Genomic DNA, 21,983 nt, shown 5'->3' on the forward strand with positions numbered 1-21,983 from the left:
TTCTACCAATCCTCAATCTCTATATGTCATTCCTGATCTCCTAAACACATAGTTGATCATCATACTTAATCAACGTCAATAATAGAACTGTAACATTCATTTGGTTTAATTTTTCTTATCTGTATATTTATACCTAACTGAGCATTTGAGATAAAATTTGAACTGAAAATTCTCTTTACATGATTTTATATTGCAATGATGTTAATGAGATGTGCAACTGTTTATGGGTTATCAAAATATAAAAATCAAAAAAACAATGTATTTAATATATTAAAATAATCATATTTGCATTATTTATTATTAGCCTATAATGAAATAGTAGCTTTTAATACATATTTTATATTAAAATTTTAACATAACACAAAAATTATTTGAAAGAAATTACAAATTTTAGAAGAGGGTAATTCCAACTTAAATTTAATATAATTATCTGTAAAAAATAGAGAACAAAGCAACAAACATTTATAAAAATGTAAAGACTAACACAAATATATAAGTAATTAATTATAACATAATTATATTTCATTTGACAGTCTGACCATTGAACATTATAATCTCTAAAAATGAAATAAATGATTGGTTTAGTTATTTAATTTCCATTTGGCCATAATTCTTTTTAGAATGTCAAATTCTTGTTTGGGAATTCTTCACATTTTATTGGAAGGAATTAGAGCAAATGAGAATAGCGAATGGGAATAGAAGTTTACACAGGAAGATAACTCAATAGAAATTCAAGCTAAGCATCACCTCATTGATCAAGTGTCCAGAATCACATTTGACATTTTAATTTTTTTAATATCAGGGATGCCATGAGTTTTTTGGTCTCCCAAAAATGGATGAGGTAATTTTATATATAAAGTAGGATATTAAAGAAATGGGATTAGAAAAAGAGGGACTCTCCTCTACTAGAAAAATAGATAAATAGAAGACAAAAATGGCCTGGAAATAATCTTCTAGAGTTTAGGACAACAGGGGAAGACTGTGTACCACCCACACAGTGAGGTGCAAAGGACAAGAATTGGAATAGCAAACCTGGTTAAAAGCCAAAGCTCCAACTGCTTGCACCTTTTCCTACCCAACAGACACTTTTGAATGCTCAGGCCTCTGTGCCAGCAGCTACATACAAAGGGTATCTCAGAGATCTACCTGCTCAGGAAAGGGGAATGAGAGGGGCATAGCCTAAGGCTGAGTCAGCATTTTAACCACATATTTGGACCACAGTGTCCTATGAGCTGTTGCAGAATTGGCGGGACCATACCAATTTTTGCCTGGGAGCCTGCAAGGGACTGAAGAGCTCTGATCCTCTCAATCTCCCTCTATACTGACCAGGACTGGTTTTTGAGGACACAGAGGGGTGTGGGATTATGTCCTTTCTGGGGAAAAGGAGCAGGCTGCCAGCAAAGATTGGAGAACTGCTTCTGAGAGTGTTTGAATTAAGAGACTATCACACAGTTCCAGTCCCTGTTGCAAAACATGTTCCTAAAAGTCAATGAACTGAGAAAGCTGTGAAAATGTGTCACCTGTGCTGACCAAGGACAAGAACGTGAGGAAATTAAAAGTAAGTAAGATGGAACAGATGTGGTTCAATAGGTTGTATGCCTGCTTCCCATATAGGAGGTCCCAGATTTGGTTTCCGTGCCACTTCAAAAAATCAAAAACAAACAACCAAGCAAACAAAAAAACAAAAAAAACTTCAGGGGAGCCAATGTGACTCAATGGTTGGGTACTGGTTTCCTGCATACAAGGTCTTGGGTTCAATCCCCAAACCCCATTATCTAAGAAAACTAGTAAATAAAAGAGGCTTTTCCAGGCTTTACTGCCTCTCTCCCAAAGGGTCTGGGAAGTGGGTCTGCACTGGACTCAGGTCATAGATTTGATCAAATTTCAGGAACATCCTAAAGACCCAGAGCAGGTAGAACCGAAAATGAAAGAATAGCAGCAACATACAGCATCCTGCCCATAAAACTCTAGGAAAAAACAGAGAAATTGAGCATCTGAGTAATTTCACCATCTTTCTCAGATGCCTAGATAGCAGAAAAAATTGCAAAGCATAATAAGAAAATGGAAGAAATGGACCCCAAAAAGGAATGTCTCAAAGCCCCAGATGAGATACAAGATTAGGGACCACTAATCAAACAGATGCAAACGATTTCCCCAAATCAAATTTATGGGTAGAAACAAATATGGTTAAAGAGATAAAGGACATCAAGAAGACACTGAGTGAGAGTAAAGAATTTGAAAACCAGAAGAGATAATTAAGAGAGCTGATAGCAATGAAAGACATCAAAGGTGAGATCAAAAACACTTTAGGGGCTGCATTACAATTTTTCCTTGGATAGTGTGATCTGTAACTAGGACAGCAAGTGCTGCTGCAGAAAAGCCAGCTAGCAAGATGACAAAATTGTCTCTATTATGGTACCCTATGACACACATGATTTCAGTCAGTTGCATGATGTCAACTTCCTTACTAGCCTGGTGGCCATCAGCAAACCCAGGTCTCTAGTACCAACAAAGAAGCTGAAGAATCATGAGAAAGAATATCAGGCAATGTGACAGTCAGTCGCAGCAGGAAGATCCAATGGGTAGACACAAGAAAGTGAAGGTTACAGGAGGCCAGCATGAGGTTGGAATAAGAGAATGATGAGCTCACCCACAAACTAGTAACCAGGAAAACTGTGTTGTAGAATTACTTAATTGAGGCAAAAGGCAAGGCAGATGTGTTGAATAAGGAGATCATTCTTGAGGAAACTGAGGCTGGTGGAGACTGAAGTGAAAACTGAGGAAGAGAAGAGGAAGCAAGAGGAAGAAATTTTCCAGCTAATAGAATTCTTTAGGAAACAGGTAGAGAAGGCAAAATATGAAATAAAGAAAATTACAGCTATTGTGGCAAAGTATAAAACAGATTTGTCCCCATTTAAGTACCAGACTGGAGAAACAGCAAGCAGCCAGCAAGAAAGATCTGGATGTGATAAAGGGTAAAATGAGTACAGGTATCACTGCAGTGATATTTACTGCAAGCCATAAACTAGCAGCCATAAAGAGAGAGGATGAGGGAGTTGATACGGATGTTGAGAGGGCTCACTTAAGAAACAACTGATGGAAATTGAGCTGGAATTTGCACAAACCAAACTGCAGTTGATGAAAACCTAACGTATAATCCAGGAACTTGAATATCAGAAAGGAGCCCTTTTGAATGAAATCCAAGCTACGAGAAACTCTTGGTTTAGCAAAACCCAGAACTCTATCAAAATGGCCACAGTTAATGTACAAATATTGGAGCATTGCTACTAACCATGGTCAATGATTTCTATTATGGTTTACATTTTGGACCACACACTTCTGTCAATGTTGATAAAATTTAAGATGGCCTATATCCATCATTGTAAGCTCATTTAGAACAATTCCAATGTGGCAATTGTAACAAACGTACTACACACATGTAAAAGGTTATCAATAGGGGAAAGGGAAAAAGAAGGAGGGTGTTTGCTCTTTGGGAATCCCCTATATTCTGTATATATCTTTTCTGTAACCTAAATCTTCTTTGAAGATTAAAAGAAAAAAAAAAGGCACTGGAGCAATAAATGAAAAAAAAAAAGTCAATGTATATACAAGACAACAGATCTTACAGTGATGAAAGACATAATGACAAAATTAATGTTTTAAATTTTTATTATTTATTTCAAATCTTTTTCATTTTTTGTATTTTATTAGTAATTTTTCAAATTATCATTGTCATTTCATTTTCATAGTAATTTCACTTGGTTATTTTGTTTGCTTCATTTTTGAAGATGTTTTGGGTCACAGATGGATCATGATTGTGGCAAGGAAGGATCACTGGGGTGGGGTGTCAGTGATGGGGGATGCATGGGAGTAGGTTCATTTGGTGCAAACTTATAAGGTTAATGAGTGTGTTCAAATGTTCATGAAACACTGTTATGGTGGGTGGAGATCCACACAATAACCCAAAGAATATGTAATTCTCATCCTGGGATGATCTGCCACATTCTCCAATGGAACAACAAGAATCCCCCAAGTATAGGGGCAATGACTAGTAAAGGAGGATGGACCATTGATGGGCCCTTGTATTGATGACTGTACTTATAAGACTTCTCTTTTGAAATTGAAACGTAGCCTAGTATTATAGGTTGCCTAAGATTTACCTCCTGAGAGCCTCCTTGTTGCTCAAATATGTCCTCTTTCTAAGCCAAATGCAGCATATAAAGGCATTACCTTCCCAGCAGCATAGACAGGAGTCCTGGGTATGAGCTACCCTGGCACTGGGGGATTACTACCAAGGACCAACTAGCAATGCAATTAGAAAAAGACCTTGACCAAAATGGGGAAAGCTTAAAGATAAATGAGTTTATATAGCTAAGAGACTTCAAAGTGAGTCAGGAGTTCATTCCAGAGGTGATGTTTATGCAATAGAAGAATTTGTAACATTGATGTGGAGGCAGTGGCCACTAGGGGTTCTGAGTGGAAGGAGAGGGAAAAATAGTTGTAATATCGGGGCATTTTCAGGACATGGTTTGTGCTGAATGACGTTGCAATGACAGAAACACCCTTTATTTATCTTGTCGAAACTTAAATAAAATGTGTGGGATAATTTAAAGTATAATGGAAAGCAGAATTCACACTTAGTGGCAAAGTTCCTTTATGTGTGCTCATAAATTGTAACAAATGTACCACACTAATGAAGGATGTTGTTAATGTGGGAAAGTGAGGAAGGGGTAGGGAACGGGGCATACGGGAATACCCTACATTTTTATGTAACAAATATGTAATCTCATTATCTTAAAAAAATAAAAATGAATAAAAGTAAATATAAAAATTATAAAAACAGCCACAGGCCCCAGGCACTGCAGGTGCCAGTGGACCACTGCCACAAATGGAGGGCACATAGTTTCAGCCTTATCCAAGCACAAGAGCACAATGATAAAAACAACCAAAACCTGGAAGGATTATTCCTAATATGTACCTTTGATGAAAGTTTAAGAGGTTGTAAAACAAGCCAGAATCTTTCAGCAGCTCACATTTTTCTTGTAAGAGAGTTTTCAGAGATATTGTTTAAACTGATCCAATTTAAGTTGATTACCTGTTTTCTAGCTTCTTTATGGAAGGTCATGTTCAGATCCTTTATAGCATTACACATCATTTTACGTGCTTGCATGTTTAGATGGGAAGTGAGAAATTCAGAATTAAATGTCTTTTATTTAGAAATAATAATTCACAATTATTTTTATTTCACAGAAAATGAAGATTTCTATTGTTCCAAGGTGGGAGTAGTAGTAGGAAGATCTATGTCACAGCAGGGGAAAAATGGAAACCTAAGCCTCTTAACATTTTAGGATTTATTCAGACAAAGCACAGTGTGGGGCTTGTCATAAGCATAGTCAGCTTTCATCCTGAAGGTGATTTCTTCCCAAGATAAAGATAATTCTGACCCTGTCTGAACAGTCCCCAGTGAGAATTGGCTTATTTTCATTTTCTGTTGGGTACATCTGGAAATGAAGTGCCAAGAACCTTGTCGTTGAAGGCTATTAAAAATATACACTAGATGAAAAGACCTGATATTTTGATAAGTGCAGTATAAAATTAATCATTTTGGCCAAGCTATTTAACAGGTCCTTTTAAGAACTCCCTGTGGGAATTGCAAGTTCCTAAGTTTGTCTAAGAATGAACACATTTTTTACTCTTGTCAAAACTAATGTCAGATGTGCCTATTGTAAGTTGAAGACTTAGGGAACTTTTACCAAGAAGCTTAGAAAGGCTAGTGTGCTGTGTTGAGAATGTAATAAACTGTTCTAAATGAAATGAAGTAGGAATATAGAACCAGGGACAAAACTTTCCATTTAATGTTGACATATACTTCCTAAAGAAATACTAAATGCTATATCTTTGTTAAAGGCATAGTATTGAAATGGGAAATAGATGTCAGGTTCACATCATGTTAGTTTAATGTTAGGCAACTTTCCCTTAGTTCTGTATCTCCTAAAACTATGTCCTAGATACCCCTAGGTGAAGAGATGCAAATGCATTGTGACATGCTTTATTGAATATAAAACCTTCATAGAAATATTTATATCATAAAAAGGAATAATCATTGTTTAAAACTTAATAGAATTGTTTTTAAAATTATATTTAACATGCTTGTAAATAACACTGCAGGAAATCTTTTGGTAAGGGCGAAACTAATTTTCGAATTTTATAAGCTGTTTTGGACATCCTTTTATGGCAGCCAATCTACTATCAGCTCTACAATAACATTTATTCTTGTCTGATTCTTACCTAAGTCTTGTCTGTGCCATACGTTGCAATTAAAATAAAAATAACATACTCTTGGAAGTTAAAATGACCTAAAAGTCATCAAACTCCAGGAACAGGCACTACATGTTGTTCATGGTGGAACCTTTCCTCTAAAATATTTTTAAGAACTAAAAAAGAAAGTCCCCCCTATCTGTATGTGTTTAGACCATGTACAATTCATAAAACTGATATAGTTATTTATCTAACAGCCTTTGTTGCCCTCTTCAAATAAAACTTTCTGTAAGAAATCTTTTCTGTGATATTCTCTTTTTTTTTTTACCAAAAGGAAATATAATCCCACATTCCAAAACTGTAGAAAATGACTCAGAAAAAATGTGGAGCCAATGAAATTACCACTAGCTCACTTTAAAGTATCGTTTTACTTTTAATAGAGGAAAAATAGCTAGGCAGGTGACTATCCCCTGAAATACAGAGATTGGTGGAGATATTATCATCAGCATGTCTTATTTTTACTTTAATTTTATTGACAGGATGGTTTAGAATAACTAATCTTTTTATTGTAATATAAAGGTTAGAAAATTATAATTTGCCAATTATTTCTGTCAATCATCTATAATAATCTGTTAATTTTATGGCTATTTTATGCACTGTAGAGGTTGCCTTTTCATATGCCCAAGTAAATTGAAGATGTCTTTCGTGGTGTGATTCTCATACTTACACTGTGCAGAGCTTACATTCAACTTCTAAAAATTAATACATTCCATAGAATGCCTAAATTGAACAATTTTCTTCAAATGGTAGGGGAGGGCAAAATAAAATGGTCCTTGGTCCAGCCCTATACATTATAGACCTGGTTCAAATTCCTAGTTCCTAACATTTTTTTTCTTTACACAAAATTACGAAATACATACTTTCTAATAGTTTGATACATCTATGTTTTTAGTTTTCCTTTAACTCTTTCAAAAGGTTATGAGATGAGTGTATAGATTTCTTTTCTTCTCCAGCCCCATATCAGACTTCATTATATGTACTGCTCACTATATGTCGAATCTGTCCCTCACTGCAATGCTTTTGGGTTAGTAGCAAGAGTAAAGTTTGGAAAAAATAAAAATTCAAATTATGGTATGTGATATAAGTAAACTAAAGTACCTTTAAGGGGGTAAAACACCTTTTTTAAAAATTAAATACATGCTTGACTCATCTTTCTGGGAAAGAACACTTCTATTTACTTAGTAATATGATTACTGCTCTATAACATATCATTAAAAAACAAACTATAAAATAGCCTTATTTCTTTCCCTTCAGTTCTAAATCAACAAGAGAATGAGTAAGCCCTCTTCTATAATTTGAACACTTTTATTTTTCTGAGTGTGACTTTGAGAACTTTATATAAACTATTACAGCTTATTATGTATATCCAAGTGCCTTCTAACTAAATACACACAGATTTTAAGACATGGTGATCAAATAATAGCTCTATGGGCATGATTCCTTCTAAAAGTTATAAAACTCTCCCTCTTTCCCATTAGTTGCCATGCTTGGGCAACAACTTCAGCAACTGATTAGTAAATTCAGCTGACTGAAATAAAATCCCATGAACAGCTGAAGTTTAAACCTGATCAAGTCAGAAAGGAGGCAGTTGTCAAAAATTGAACTCTGCACCCAGCATAAGAGGAAGCATACCAGACTGAAAATCACAGAGCTTGTACAGCCTGACTTCTTTCCATCTGGATCAGCTTGCAGATCCAGGCTAAACCCAGCTTCACCTCTGGCTAGGAGGACATGTGTGGGACCTGCAACAGCCTCTCTGGAAAACTACATGTCATGCCACAGAGGCCAGTGCTCATCGTACTCTGGCTGCACATGCCACCTCAGGAGCTATTCTGAAGCTGGAGTTGGAGGCTCCTTGACCCAAAATTAGGGGTGAAAGTGAAGGTTGTGGACCGACATCAGCTACTGCTTAGTAAATTCAGCTGTAGTTACTGAGGGCAGGGAGAGGGAAGAGATGAGATGTGGGGCCACTTTTGGGACTTGCAGTTGTCCTAAATGACATTGCAGGGACAGATGTGGGACATTATAGATCCTGCCATAACCCACTGAATGTACTGGGGGAGAGCATGAACTACAATGTAAACTATAATCCATGCGGTACAATGGTGCTCCAAGATGTGTTCACTAAATGCAGTGAATGTGCAACAGTGATGAAAGAGGTTGTTGATTTTGAGGAGTGGGGTGTAGGGGGTGCAGTATGTGGGAACGTCTTGTGTTTTGTAATGTGACATTTTTTGTCATCAATGTATCTTAAAAAACAATTTAATTAAAAAATAAAATAAAATAATTAATTGAATGTAGAAATGATTTCTATTAGTCATTCAAATTTTTCAAAATGCTTGGCTAAATCTTTTAGCTTTAAAATGGTTTGAACTACTTTCTTACCAAAGGATATAATCAGAAAAAATAAAACTTTATGAAGGAAATGACTTGATACATCCCATCCACATACACTGGTGCATTAACTAGTATAATAACAGCATCCAGAACAGGTATATTATTATCTTGGCTAAAGTGTTTTTGATATTTCCTTGTAAATAATCAGGCACTTTTTCTATTTGCTGAATAACTAATTTTGCATTAAAAAGTTTAACTCTAGCAGCATTGTTCACTATCGCCAAAAGTTGGAATCAATCCAAATGTCCATCAACAGATGAGTGGACCAATAAAATGTGGTATATACACACAATGGGATACTACTCAGCTGTAAGAACCAATACACTACAATTGCACGTGATAACATGGATGAACCTTGAGAATCTTATGTTGAGTGAAGCAACCCAGGCATTGAAGGACAAATACTATATGACCTCAATGATATGAAATAAGTTAACTGCCTCAGAGAGCGAGAGTCTGGAAAAGTGGCTTACAGGAAATCGGGGGGTGGAGGAAGGATGTGAATTAATGTCTGCAGGGGTGGAATCTGTGATGAGCTGGCGGTAAGTATGAGCACAAAGAAGGGACAAAATGGGGGCAAGGGGTTACCTTCGGGTGGGGTTTTCTGGGTTTGAGGGGGGCTGGGGATGGGAAGAGGGGTAATATGGTCCAAGAAATAGGTGGGAGGGAGGGGAAACATATGAACATGGGAGAGTGTCAGAAGTTCGTTGAGAACTAAATGTTGAGTAAAACGTATCAAAGTATAAGTAGGAGGGTTACCTGGTTAGGACGCTCAGGGGGTATGGTCTGATGTGGGACAGACTCCGGAGGGAATAGCTGAAGGCTCATTTTGCCAAGGTGGGTTCTACCATTGGGTGGGGTGGACCCATATCCTGGGGAAGACTAATGCCGTCAAATAGAGAGAACTGTATCTCTCGTGAGAAAGGACGGCTCCCAGGGCATTAGATTGGCAGGCATTGTGGACCCTAAGGGGAGGGGAAAATGGATGTGCAATGGATGGAACAAAGGTAAATAAGGGGGCAAAAGAGGAGTTATGTGAGAGTACACGAGGATGAATATAAAACAGCTAATATTACACCAAAAACATATAGGGGACAACAGACTAATAATGAAAACCATAAGACAAAACATAGGATAACTAAAAAATTTAGAAAACTGTACAACCTAAAGTATGGACCACATAGTAAGCACAAATGTCACCTTGTTTGAAAACTATAGTTTCGGAATCTGTACATCAGTTTCAGGAAATATGATATGAATAAGTTAAAAGATTATTGCTGTGGAAGGGAAAAGGTTTTATGGTGGATCTGGGGAAATACTGTATATTGTATATATGAATTTCGGTGATCTAAGACTCTTCTGAAGCTGACATTATGTTGGGATTCACTTTACAGGAAGTTTTGGATCACAGAGTGGTTCAACAATGGCAGCGGAGGAATATTGATATGGGATGTTATTGACAAGATATATATGGTTGACAGGGAGTTATACAGGGCATATGCCCAGGGTATATGGTAATGTCTATATATACTCATAGTGGAAACAATTAAAAACAACAGCTGGGGGGGTACTGGGCTCCTGGCCGGGGGGGTCACTGTTGTGGGCCCTGGGAGAGCAGCGGCAATCCTCCAGGTGCAACGGCAAGAACCAGGAAGGAAGGAGGGCCCAACAGTGGGCTCTTGATACTAATGGCTACACTTTTGAGCCTATACACCTGCAATAAGAACAAGGCCTAGAGTAGCATTGTGCCTGGGGGTTTCCTCCTGACAGCCTTCATGTTACTCAAATGTGGCCACTCTCACAGCCAAACTCAGCGTGTAAATGCGATGCATTCCCCCCAGCGTGGGACACGACACCCGGGGATGAGCCTCCCTGGCACCGAGGGATCACTACCACATACCAGCTGAAGAAGCAACTAGAAAATGACCTTGAATTAAAGATTCAATGCGGAACAGCAGAATATACCTGTCTACATATAATAACATGACTTCAGGAAGCGGTTTGACCTAATGTAAGGGGGAAATGGAAAGGAGAAATGAGATTATAAGGCTGTGAGTCTCTAAAAAAGAGTCTGGAGGTTGTCAGAAGGAATACCCCTATGTACAACTGAACAGAGTCTAAGAGACAGACAAGGTAGATACAACCCCAGGTATTGGTTCTTTTGAGGGATAAAGAGACCCACGGGTTCTATGGTCATGGCAGAAGGGGTTCACTGCATGACAGATGGCCCTTCTTTGGAGCTGGTGTTTCTGCGTGATGGAATTGGACTCAGAGGGGATCTCTTTTCACAAGACTTGCATGCTACTTTATTGGAATTGTAGTTGGTGCTGGGTTTAAGATATATGCAGGGGATTTGAATCTCTGGACTGATAATATGACACCCAGGCCCAAAGCCTCAACAGACTTCAGCTCCTACACTTTGATTTATTAGACTTACTCCACTCAGCTAACATGGAGTTGAAGAAGGTCAACCACCACAACATGGAGCCTAGAGTGTCTACAACTAGAAGCGGGAGGAGTGCGTCCAGTATCCATGTGGAATCTAAGCCCTCACTTGACATAGGTGTGCAATGGACACAACTAATCCAATGTCCACAGAGAAAATGTGGAATGGGTGTGGGAACAGTAGCCATGGGGGCTGCTGGGTGTGGGGAACGGGAGGAAGAGATGAGATGTGGAGGCGTTTTCGGGATGTGGAGTTGTCCTGGATAGTGCTTCACGGACAATTACGGGACACTGTAGATCCCCCCAGAGCCCACTGGATGGAACGTGAGAGAGTCTGGGCTATGATGTGGACCATTGACTATGGGGTGCTGTGATGCTCAGAGATGAACTTACCAGGTGCAATGGATGTGTCATGATGATGGGAGAGAGTGTTGCTGTGGGGGGAGTGGGGGGTGGGGGCGGTGGGGTTGAATGGGACCTCATATTTTTTTTAATGTAATTTAAAAAAATAATAATAATAAATAAATAATTTAAAAAAATAAAAAATAAAAAATAAAAAAAATAAAAAAAAAAAGTTTAACTCTAAGCACCAATAAAATTTGAACTTGTCCAAGTTGGAAAAGACTAGTAGCCACCATTTTGACTGTGTCCCTGGCATGAGTGAAAGTGGAGCTGATTGAAAATCAGTTTTGGTAGGGGTGGAATTCTTTCCAACCAGATGGGAATGAAACCACAGTCTAGACTCTGGCCACACCTGTGGCAGTGAGGAAGGTGACAGATCCTGCATCAGCCTCTCTGAGTAACTGCAGGCACATTCAGCTGACACAGAATTAATAGTCAGACATTGTTGGTGAACTCGCTAGCAAGTAACATCTAGCCAAAATGGCTGCTAAGCATACATAATGGCAATCACAAATGGCACCACCCTTCTTCCTAGCCATTTTCCCGCCAGAGAAGCCCACACGCGCCAACTTCAAACCTGCCTCATCCAATCAGTAGCTGCTTCAAATTACCCCAGCCCCTATAGCCTATCCATAATTGACACGTCACCTCAAGCCCCGACCCCTGCCTATATAAGCTGTACCACTTTCCCAATAAATTAAACCTGCGCCATGAGCCTGTGTCTCTGGAGTGATTACTGTGTGTTTAACCCGGCTGTGTGATACCAGGGCTCCATCATCACCTACCTTGCGGACAGGCAGCCTGCCCCAACCGGGCGGGAATTAATAACAGCAGGACACCTGGGGCTCCAAACCCACACCCAAATAAGATACAAGCGGAGCCATTTTTCCAGCCTGTACAGGTAACTGCAGGTAACTTTGGCTGACCTAGATTGAAAATCACAAGTCTACCAGGACAACTGCAGTCATCTTGGACCCGCACTTCATAGATTGCTACACATGCAGCTCCTTCCCCACCCCAGGCAGGGCAGAAAGGGATGTAAAGACTCATCAGTTTCTCTGGGCAACTACAGTCTTGGCCTGCACTATGATTGTTCCACACAGCTGTGACTCTATCCCTACTGCTGGCAAAGGAGAAAGTTGGAAGGAGCTTCATAGGTCCCTGGCACAATGAGGGCAGCTTGAGCCTCCACAGCTTACAGCACCAACTACAAGCTTGGATCCAACTGCACAATCAGCAAGGGAGAATGGATAGGAAACCGTAAACTAAAGAGAAAATCTGCACCCAGAAAAAATACTCTAGTAAGCCAAATGCAAAGACACAAACAAAAATTACACTCCACACCAAGAAACAGGAAGTTATGGCCCATTGAAAGGAACAAGATAAGCATCCAGATGACATAAAGGAGTTGAGACAACTAACTATATATGTTCAAACAAACATCTTTAATAAATTCAATGAGATGGCTAAAGAGATTAAGGACATTAAGAAGACACTGGATGAGCACAAAGAAAATTTGAAAGCATACATAGAAAAATAACAGATCTTATGGGAATGAAAAGTGCAATTAATGAAATTTTAAAAACCTTGGAATCATATAATAGCAGATTTGAGGTGGTAGAAGAAAGGATTGCTAAGCTTGAAGAAACACCTCTGAAAGACAGTGGTCTGATGTATTTAAGATATTACCAGAGAAAAACTTTCAACTAAGAATCGAATATCCAGCAAGACTGCCTTTCAAAAATAAGGGTGAAATTAGAATATTCAGAGATTAATAGAAACTGGGAGAATTTCTATGGAAGCACCAGATTTTCAGGAAATATTAAAGGTTGTGCTAAAGACTGAAAAAAAAAGACAGGGAAGAGGGGCCTGGAATAGAATCTAGAAAAGAAGATTATATCAATAAAAGTAACTAAAAGAGTGGTAAAAATAAAATATGACAGATAAAACTTAAACGGTCAGGAATAAACTTAACCAATGATATAAAGTGCTTATATTCAGAAAACTGCAACTCAATGTTAAAACAAATTTAAAGAGCCTAAATAACTGGAAGAACTTTCCATTCTCATGGATTGGAGGACAAAATATCATTAAGATATCAATTTTAATGAAATTGTTATACAGAATCAATGCAACCCTGATAAAAATTATACCAGCATTAAAGAAAAAAATTGAAAACACGATCATTAAATTTATTTGGAAGGGTAAGGTGTGCTGAATAGCCAGACACCTCATAAAAAGGAAAAGTGAACCCTTATCTCCAGACTTTAAATCATATACATACCTTTAGTGGTCAAAACAGCATGGTTCTAGCCTAACGACAGACACAACAGACCAATGGAACCAAATTTATGGTTCAGAAACAGACCCTCACAGGTTTGGTCAAGTGATTTTTGACTAACCTGTCATACTCACCCAGCTTGGGCAGAGCAATCCATTTAACAAATGGTGTTGAAAGAATTGGATCTACATAGCTGAAAGAAGGAAAGAGGACCCGTGTCTCACACCTTATCCAAAAATTACCTCCAAATGGATCAAAAAACTAAAAATAAAAGCAAGAACCATAAAACTTCAAAAAGAAATATTTGGAAAATATCTTCAAGACCTGGTAGTAGATGATGGATTCTTAAAGGAGATAAGAGGAGGACTGAGTGGACTACTGATGTTTAATGTATGTAGAAGTATTAATTAGCTTTATGGAAAAAGTGTGGAAATGTATAGAGCAGATGGTAACACACAGTGAGTAACAGCTAGTTTATAAATGGGAATGTGACTGAAAATCGTAGTCTAGTTATATAAATTCCAATTGACAGTATGCTAGAGAGCAATCTAGGAACTGGATAGCACGGTAACTCGAGAGGTGGATCAGAATTGTGATTGATAGTACAGATGCAAGAGTGTCCTTTGTGAGCTAGAGCAAATGTATATTAGTACTGCAGGGTGTTGGGAATGAGGGGAAGCATAGGAAAAATACAGCTAGAATGACCAATGGACTGTGGTTACTAGTAATAATATTCCTGCATCAATGCAAAAGATGTACTGTGTTGATACTGAGACTGCATGTAAAATGTGAGCCAAATGTACACTATGGACTTGGTAACAATCAGATGATTTTATTTTTTCTGTAGCAAATGACACAGCACATTGTGGTGTGTTGATGGAAAGGTGTTGTTTGGGAATTCTGCACATGTGCATGATTATTTTATTAGTTTGCAACTTCTGTCATAAAAAATATATTTAAAAATAATAATAAGAGGGGTTGGGAGAAAACACACCACATATAAGTTAAGGATTATGAATAGTAGTAAGTTTTTGACAATATTCTTTCAAAATTTGTAACAAACGTCTCATGACAATGTAAGGTGTTGGTGGAGACTTGATGTATGGGACCCGTGTATGATGTTATGCATGTTTGCTTTGTCAGTTCACAACTATACTCCTAACTCTTTATGGATGTTCATATATAAATGATACAAAGATAATAATAATAGGATTAGTTGGGGAAAATACATTGTTTAGTAGTAATATTTTGACAATGTTCTTTAATCATTAGTTAAAAAGGTTTAACAACAATGCAGGTTATTAGTGGTAGGGTGAGTTATGAGAGTCCTGTATGATGTTATATATGTTTGTTTTGTAAGTTCACAACTATTATTATACACTTATTGTTTATGTACATTTGTGTGTAATATACTTAAATAAATTTCCAACACACACACACTTCAGGGATTTGAAGACTAGATATTATTAAGATGACAATCTTATGCAAAGTGATACACTGATTCAATGCAATCCTGATAAAAAAAAATCCTCCAGCCATTTTTAAACAATTGGAAAACACTATTATTACATTTATTTGGAAGGGTAAGAAGTCCTCAATAGCCAGAAACATATCAAACATTAAAAGTATATTTGGGGGTTCTCAATTCCAGCCTTTATTATATTACCTAGCTATAGATATAAAGAGAACATTACTGGCATAAAGATAGTCAAATAGACCAAGAGAACCAAACAGATGATTCACAAATAGACCTTCACATCTATTGACAAGTGATTTTTGAAAAGCCTCTCAAACACACCCAGCTCTGCTATAACCATCTTTTCAACAAATGGTGCATTGAGAATTGGATATTTATAGCCAAGAGAAAGAATGAGGATGCCTATCTCATACCTTAAACAAAACTCAACTCAAAATGGATCAAAGATCTAAATATTAAAACAAGAACCATAAAGCTTCTAGAAAAAATTGTGGGAAAACATTTTCAGGACCTAGTGGTAGGTGATGGATTCTTATAACTTACAACTAAAGTACAAACTGTGCAAGGAAACATGGATAAATGGGATCTCCTCAAACTTAAACACTTCCGTGATTCAAAGGACTTCTTCCAGAAGGTGAAAAGTCAGCCCGCTCAATGGGAACAAATATTTGGAAACTACATATCTGATAAGGGATTGATTTCCATTCATTATAAAGAGACCATACAAGTCAACAATAAAAGAACAAGCAATCCAATTAAAAACATGGACAAAAGATTTAAATAGACATTTCCCCAAAGAGGAAATACAAATATCCAAAATCACTTGAAAAAGATGTTCCATATCACAAGCTATTAGTGGAATGCAAATGAAAGTGACAACGAGGTATCATCTCACAACATAGAGAATGACTATTATTAAAACAACATAAAACAATAAGTGCTGGAGAGGATGTGGAGAAATAGGAGCAGTCCTTCACTCTTGGTGGGATTGTAAAATGGTGTAGCATCTGTGGAAGACAGATTGGCAGGCCCTCAGGAAGCTAAACATAGCATTGTCCTGTGATCCAAAAATTTTTCTACTAGGAATATATCCAGAAGCACTGAAAACTGACAGGAACAGACGGCTGCATACCAGTGCTAACAGTGACATTATTTACATTTGCAAAAGAAGGAAACAACTAAGTGTTCATCAACAAAGGAATGGATAAACCAAATGTGACATATACATACAATGGAACACTGTGCTACAGTAAGAAGAAATGAAATTGGAACGCACATGATAATATTCATGAATCTTGAAGGTATTTTGCTAAGTGAGGTGAGCCAGACACAAAAGGACTAATCTGTATGGTCTAATAAATAAGAACTAAATACAAAGAATACACTTATGGAGTTGAAACCTAGAGTACAGTTATTTAGGAGATAAAAGGAGGGCTGAGAAGGAATACTGATATTTCATTTATGAAGATTTCATTTCTTGACTGTAAATGTGTGGAAATATACAAAATTGAAGTTAATACCTTCTAAAGCATAGCAGCTCATTTATAAATTGGAATGGGGCTGAAAAGGGTATTCTATTGAATGAAAACTAGAGAATAATCTAGGGCCTGAAAAACACTGTGAACCCAGGGTTGGAAGAGAATTGTGGTTGATGGTGTAGATGGTCCTTCTAGATGTAGATGTACCTCACTGTGATGTGAGCATATGTACATCTATGAGCAGATGTACATCACTATGGCAGAGTGGTGGGAATGTGGAGAAGCATTGAAAAATAAAATTGGTATGACCTATGGACTCTGGTTAATAGCAAATCTGTAATATTCATGCATCTATGCCAAGGATGTACTGTGTTGATAATAGAGGAATATGGGAAAAAGTACAAAATGTACTTTATGGACAATTTTTGTTGGTAATACTCTGATGATATTATCTTACAATCTTTAACAAATGTTCCACTACAGTATAGTGTGTTAATGAACGGGTGATATAAGGGAATTCTATACATATGCATGACTGTTTGGTAGTTCACAACTTCTGTAATAAAAACATAATTTTACAAAGTAATAATGGGATAGGTTGGGGGAAAATACAACAAATGTAAGATACGAAATATATTTAGTTATAAGGCTTTGAAAATATTTTCATAATTTGTACCAAATGTCTCACAATAATGCAAGATGTTGGTGGTGGACTGATGCATGGAAACACTGTATGATGATATGTTTGTATGCTTTGTAAGTTCACAACTTTTACTATACACTTAAATTTTATGTATGTTCATGTATGAATGATATACTTCAATATATTTAAAAAAATTCATAGGCTGACAGAAAATATACAGACATGAGCCATCCATATGCCCCCTTAAGAGACTCAACTTAGACCTATGTATACAAACCAGATGAAAGTGAGAGGTTGGGAAAAAAATACCCCAAAGAAATTATAATAAAAAGAGCAGAGATAGTTATACTAATATAGGACAAAACAGACTTTAAATGAAAAATGTTAGAAGAGATACAGAAGGCCAGTATATTAATAAAATCTTCAATCCTAGAAGAAGAAATAGCAATCATAAATATCTATGCATCAAATCATGGGGCCTCAAAATACATGAGAGAAACTCTAGTAAAACTGAAGGGACACCTCCCAGCATGGTACATGACTCCAGGAGATGAGGTTGCCTTGTGCTGAGGGATTACTAATAAAAAGACCTTGAATAAAAGGGAGAAATCGTAAAGACAAATAAGAAGATCCAATGGATGTGTCATGATGATGGGAACGAGTGTTGTTGGGGGGGGAGAGGGGGGGTGGGGGGGTGGGGTTGAATGGGACCTCACATATATATATATTTTTAATGTAATATTATTACAAAGCCAATAAAAAATAAATAAATTAATTAATTAAAAATAAAATAAAATAAAATCATAAAATGAAAAAAAAAAAAAAAAGAAGATATGGGTAAGAGTCTTCAAAGTGAGTTGAGATGGCATTGGATCGGTTGCAATTATGCAGCTTTTAGCAGGATCCCAGAGAGAGCCAAAGGAGATACAACCCTACAACCCCATGTTTTGGTGCTCCTGAGGGCTTCAGAGACACTCAGGTCCTATGATCATGGCAGATGGCTCTGGAATTCAGTTCCTTTTCAGTGAACCCTACTTTGGAATTTGTGCTCCTGAATGTGATGGAGTTGGGCGCAGATGTGACCTCTCTATAAATGCCTCTTCTGTCACTTTTACTGAACCTGTGATTGGCACTATGGGTGTTATGTGCTCAGGAGACTTGAATCTTTGGACTGTTCATGTGCCAACTGGGCCCTGAGCCTGAACAGAGTTGTACCACCTATTCTCTGGCTCATTGGACTTATCCAGGTCAGCTAACAGGGAAGTGAGGATGGTCAACCACCACACCAGGGAACCGAGAGAGTCTACAATTATAAGCGGGAGAATCCCATTCATCAGTCATGTGGGATCTAAGTCCCCTCTTAATTTCAAGGTGGAATGGGCATTGCCATCCCAGGGTCTGCAGGCTGGAGGAATAAAATATGGATTAGAGTGGACTTAGTGGTATTCTACTAGAATTATTGTGATTCTAGCAATTGTAGAAATTGTATCATTGATGTGGAGACAGTGGCCACAGGAGTTGCTAAGGGCAGGGAGAGGGAAGAAGAGGTGCGATATGGGGGCATTTTCGGGACTTGAAGTTTTCCTGAATGATATAACAAGGGCAGATGCAGGACGTTATAAATCCCGCCATAACCCATTGAATTGACTGAGCGAGAGTGTAAACTACAATGTAAACTAATCCATGTGATGTAACAGTGCTTCAAAACGTATTCATCAAATGCAATGAAATTGCCACACTGATGAAAGAGGTTGTTGATATGGGAGGAGTGGGGGGTGGGATGGGGCGTGGGATATATGGGAACCTCCTATATTTTGTAATGTAATATTTTGTGTGATCTATGTATCTTTTTAAACAGACAATAAAATACTTTTTAAAAATCTTGACATATACAAACTAAGAAAAAAAACTGAAGCTAGAAATAGACATCCCAATTAATAGTTGGATACCTCAACACACCACTCACATCATTAATAAGGAAATATAGATAGAAGATCAAAATGGAAACAGAGAACTTCAACAATATGATAAATGCGCTACTCCTAACATTTATTTATGTAACATTGCATCCCTACTCAGCAGGTTATACATTCTTCTCACAAGCTCATGGATCTTTCTTCAGCATAGGCCACATGTTTGGCTACAATGCAAGTCTCAGTAAATTCCAAAATATTGAAATTATACAAAGCATAGTCTCAGATCATAATGGAGTAAAATTTGAAATCAATAATAGACAGGAAAATGTAAATTCACAAATGTGTGGAGACTAAACAACACTTTCAAATAACCAGTAGGTTAAAAAATAAATTGTAAGTGAAATCAGTAAATAAATTGAGATGACTTAACCATCCCAGGGTCCACAGGATGGAGGAATAGAGTATAGATTAGAGTGGACTTACTGGTGTTCTGCTGGGGAACTACTGTGATTAGTAAGGCAAGAAATTGTAATATTGTTGTGGAGAAAGTGGCCACGGTAGCTGCTGATGGTAGGGAGAGGGAAGAAGAGAGGGACTTGGGTTTGTCCTGGGTGGTGCTGCAGGGACAGATGCTGGACATTGTGTGTTTTGCTATGGCCCACTGGGTGGAATGGGGGTGGGAGAGTGTAGACTACAATGTAGATCACTAGCCATGTGGTGCAGTGTGCCAAAATGTATTCACCAGGTGCAGTGAATGTGCTACGATGATGGAAGAGGTTGTTGATATGGGAGGAGTGTGGTAGGGTGGGTGGGAGTTATATGGGGACCTTATATTTTTTTAATGTAACATTTAAAAGAAAATAAAGAAGAAGAAAAGAAAGAAAGTAAACATGAACATAACTTATCAATCTTAGGGAATACAGAGAAGGCAGTCCTGAGGGACAACTCCAGGTCCCCAAATGTCCTGATATCTTACCTCTTCTTCCTTCTGCCTGTGCTCAGCAATTCCCATGGCCACAGTCTCAATAGAGAAAAACCAAGAAACTCTTAAATTGGTTCTTTGAGAATATCAATAAATTTGACAAACACCAGCAAGAATAACAAATGCAAAAAAGTGAGATAATTCAAATAAATAAAATCAGAAATGAAAAGAATGAATCTACAGCTGACACCAATCCAATTCCAATTACAATAGCAACAAAAAGACTTAGATACTTAACAATCAATTTACCCAAAGATGTACAGGACCTATATGCAGAAAACTATAAAATAATGCTAAAAGACATCAATGAAAACCTAAACAAATGGAAAGAAATGCCATGTTCATAGATTAGAAGACTAAATGTAAAAAATACATAAATCATCCCAAACTGATTTAAAGATTTTATGCAATACCAATCAAAATTCCAAATGCCTATTTTCTAAGATGAAAAATGGTAACTACCAAACTCATTTGGAAGAGAGAATGCACCCATATAGCCAAAAGCATTCTAAAGAAGAGGAGCAATGTGGAAGGAATTTTGCTGCCTGAACTTGAAAGATATTACAAAGCTACAGTGGTAAAGACAACATGGTATTAGCATAAAGACAGATACTTTGATCAGTGGATTTGAATTTTTAGTTAGAAAAATCCTCACCTCTCTCAACATGTGATTTTTGACAAACCTACGAAATCTATATCAACAGGACAAAATGCTCTTTTTGAAAATGGTGCTGGGAGAAATGGATATCCATAACCAAAACAAAGAAAGAGGACCCCATCACACCCTCTAAAAAAGAATCAACTCAAAATGGATCAAAGACCTAAATATAAAAACCAGAACCATTAATCTACTAGAATAAACTGTAAGGAAATATCTTAAAGATCTTGTGGTATTTGGGAGTTTCTTGGGCCTTACACAAAACACACAAGCAACAAAAGAAAAAATAGATAAATGGGTCCTACTCAAAATTAAATAATTTTGCACCTCACAGGAATTTGCCAAAATGGTGAAAAGGCAGCTGACTCAATGGGAGAAAATATTTGGAAATATCATGTCCAATAAGGGCTTAATATTCATAATATACCAAAAAAAAGGACTTACTCAACAATTAAAAGACAAATGACCCAGTTTAAAAATGAGCAAAACACTTGAAAATACAACTGACAAAGAGAATAAGCATAAATGGCAATAGAACACCTGAAAAATGTTCAACATCATTATCAATAAGGGAAATGCAAATCAAAGCTACAATGAGACATTAATTTCTTCTAGTAGAATGTCCACACTTAACAAGACAAAGTAATAAAAGTGTTGGGACAGTATGTGTAGGGATAGGAACAGTCATTCACTGTAGTATGAATGTAAAATGGTACAGCCACTGTGGAACACTGTTTGGCAGTTTGTAAGAAGTTGAATATAGATATGCCATGTGACATACCACTACTGGGTAGATACCCAGAAGAACTGAGAGCAGTGACACGAACAGGCACCTGCATACCAATGTACATTGTGGCATTATATACAGTTGCCAAAAGTTGGAAACAACTCAGGTGTCTATCAACTGTTTAATGAATTTAAAAACTGAGGTGTATTCATATGATGGAATATTATGCAGCTCTCAGAAGATATGATGTCATAATATA

At 37.3% G+C, this 21,983-nt stretch overlaps 1 pseudogene; it reads left to right on the forward strand.

Annotated features, from left to right (window-relative positions):
* Positions 1–832: 832 nt before the first annotated feature.
* Positions 833–3,291, forward strand: LOC101423844 (rab GTPase-activating protein 1-like; annotated as a pseudogene).
* The last annotated feature ends 18,692 nt before the right edge of the window (positions 3,292–21,983 follow it).

This window comes from Dasypus novemcinctus, chromosome 20, assembly GCF_030445035.2.
Source record: "Dasypus novemcinctus isolate mDasNov1 chromosome 20, mDasNov1.1.hap2, whole genome shotgun sequence".
In the NCBI taxonomy this organism is placed as follows: domain Eukaryota; kingdom Metazoa; phylum Chordata; class Mammalia; order Cingulata; family Dasypodidae; genus Dasypus; species Dasypus novemcinctus.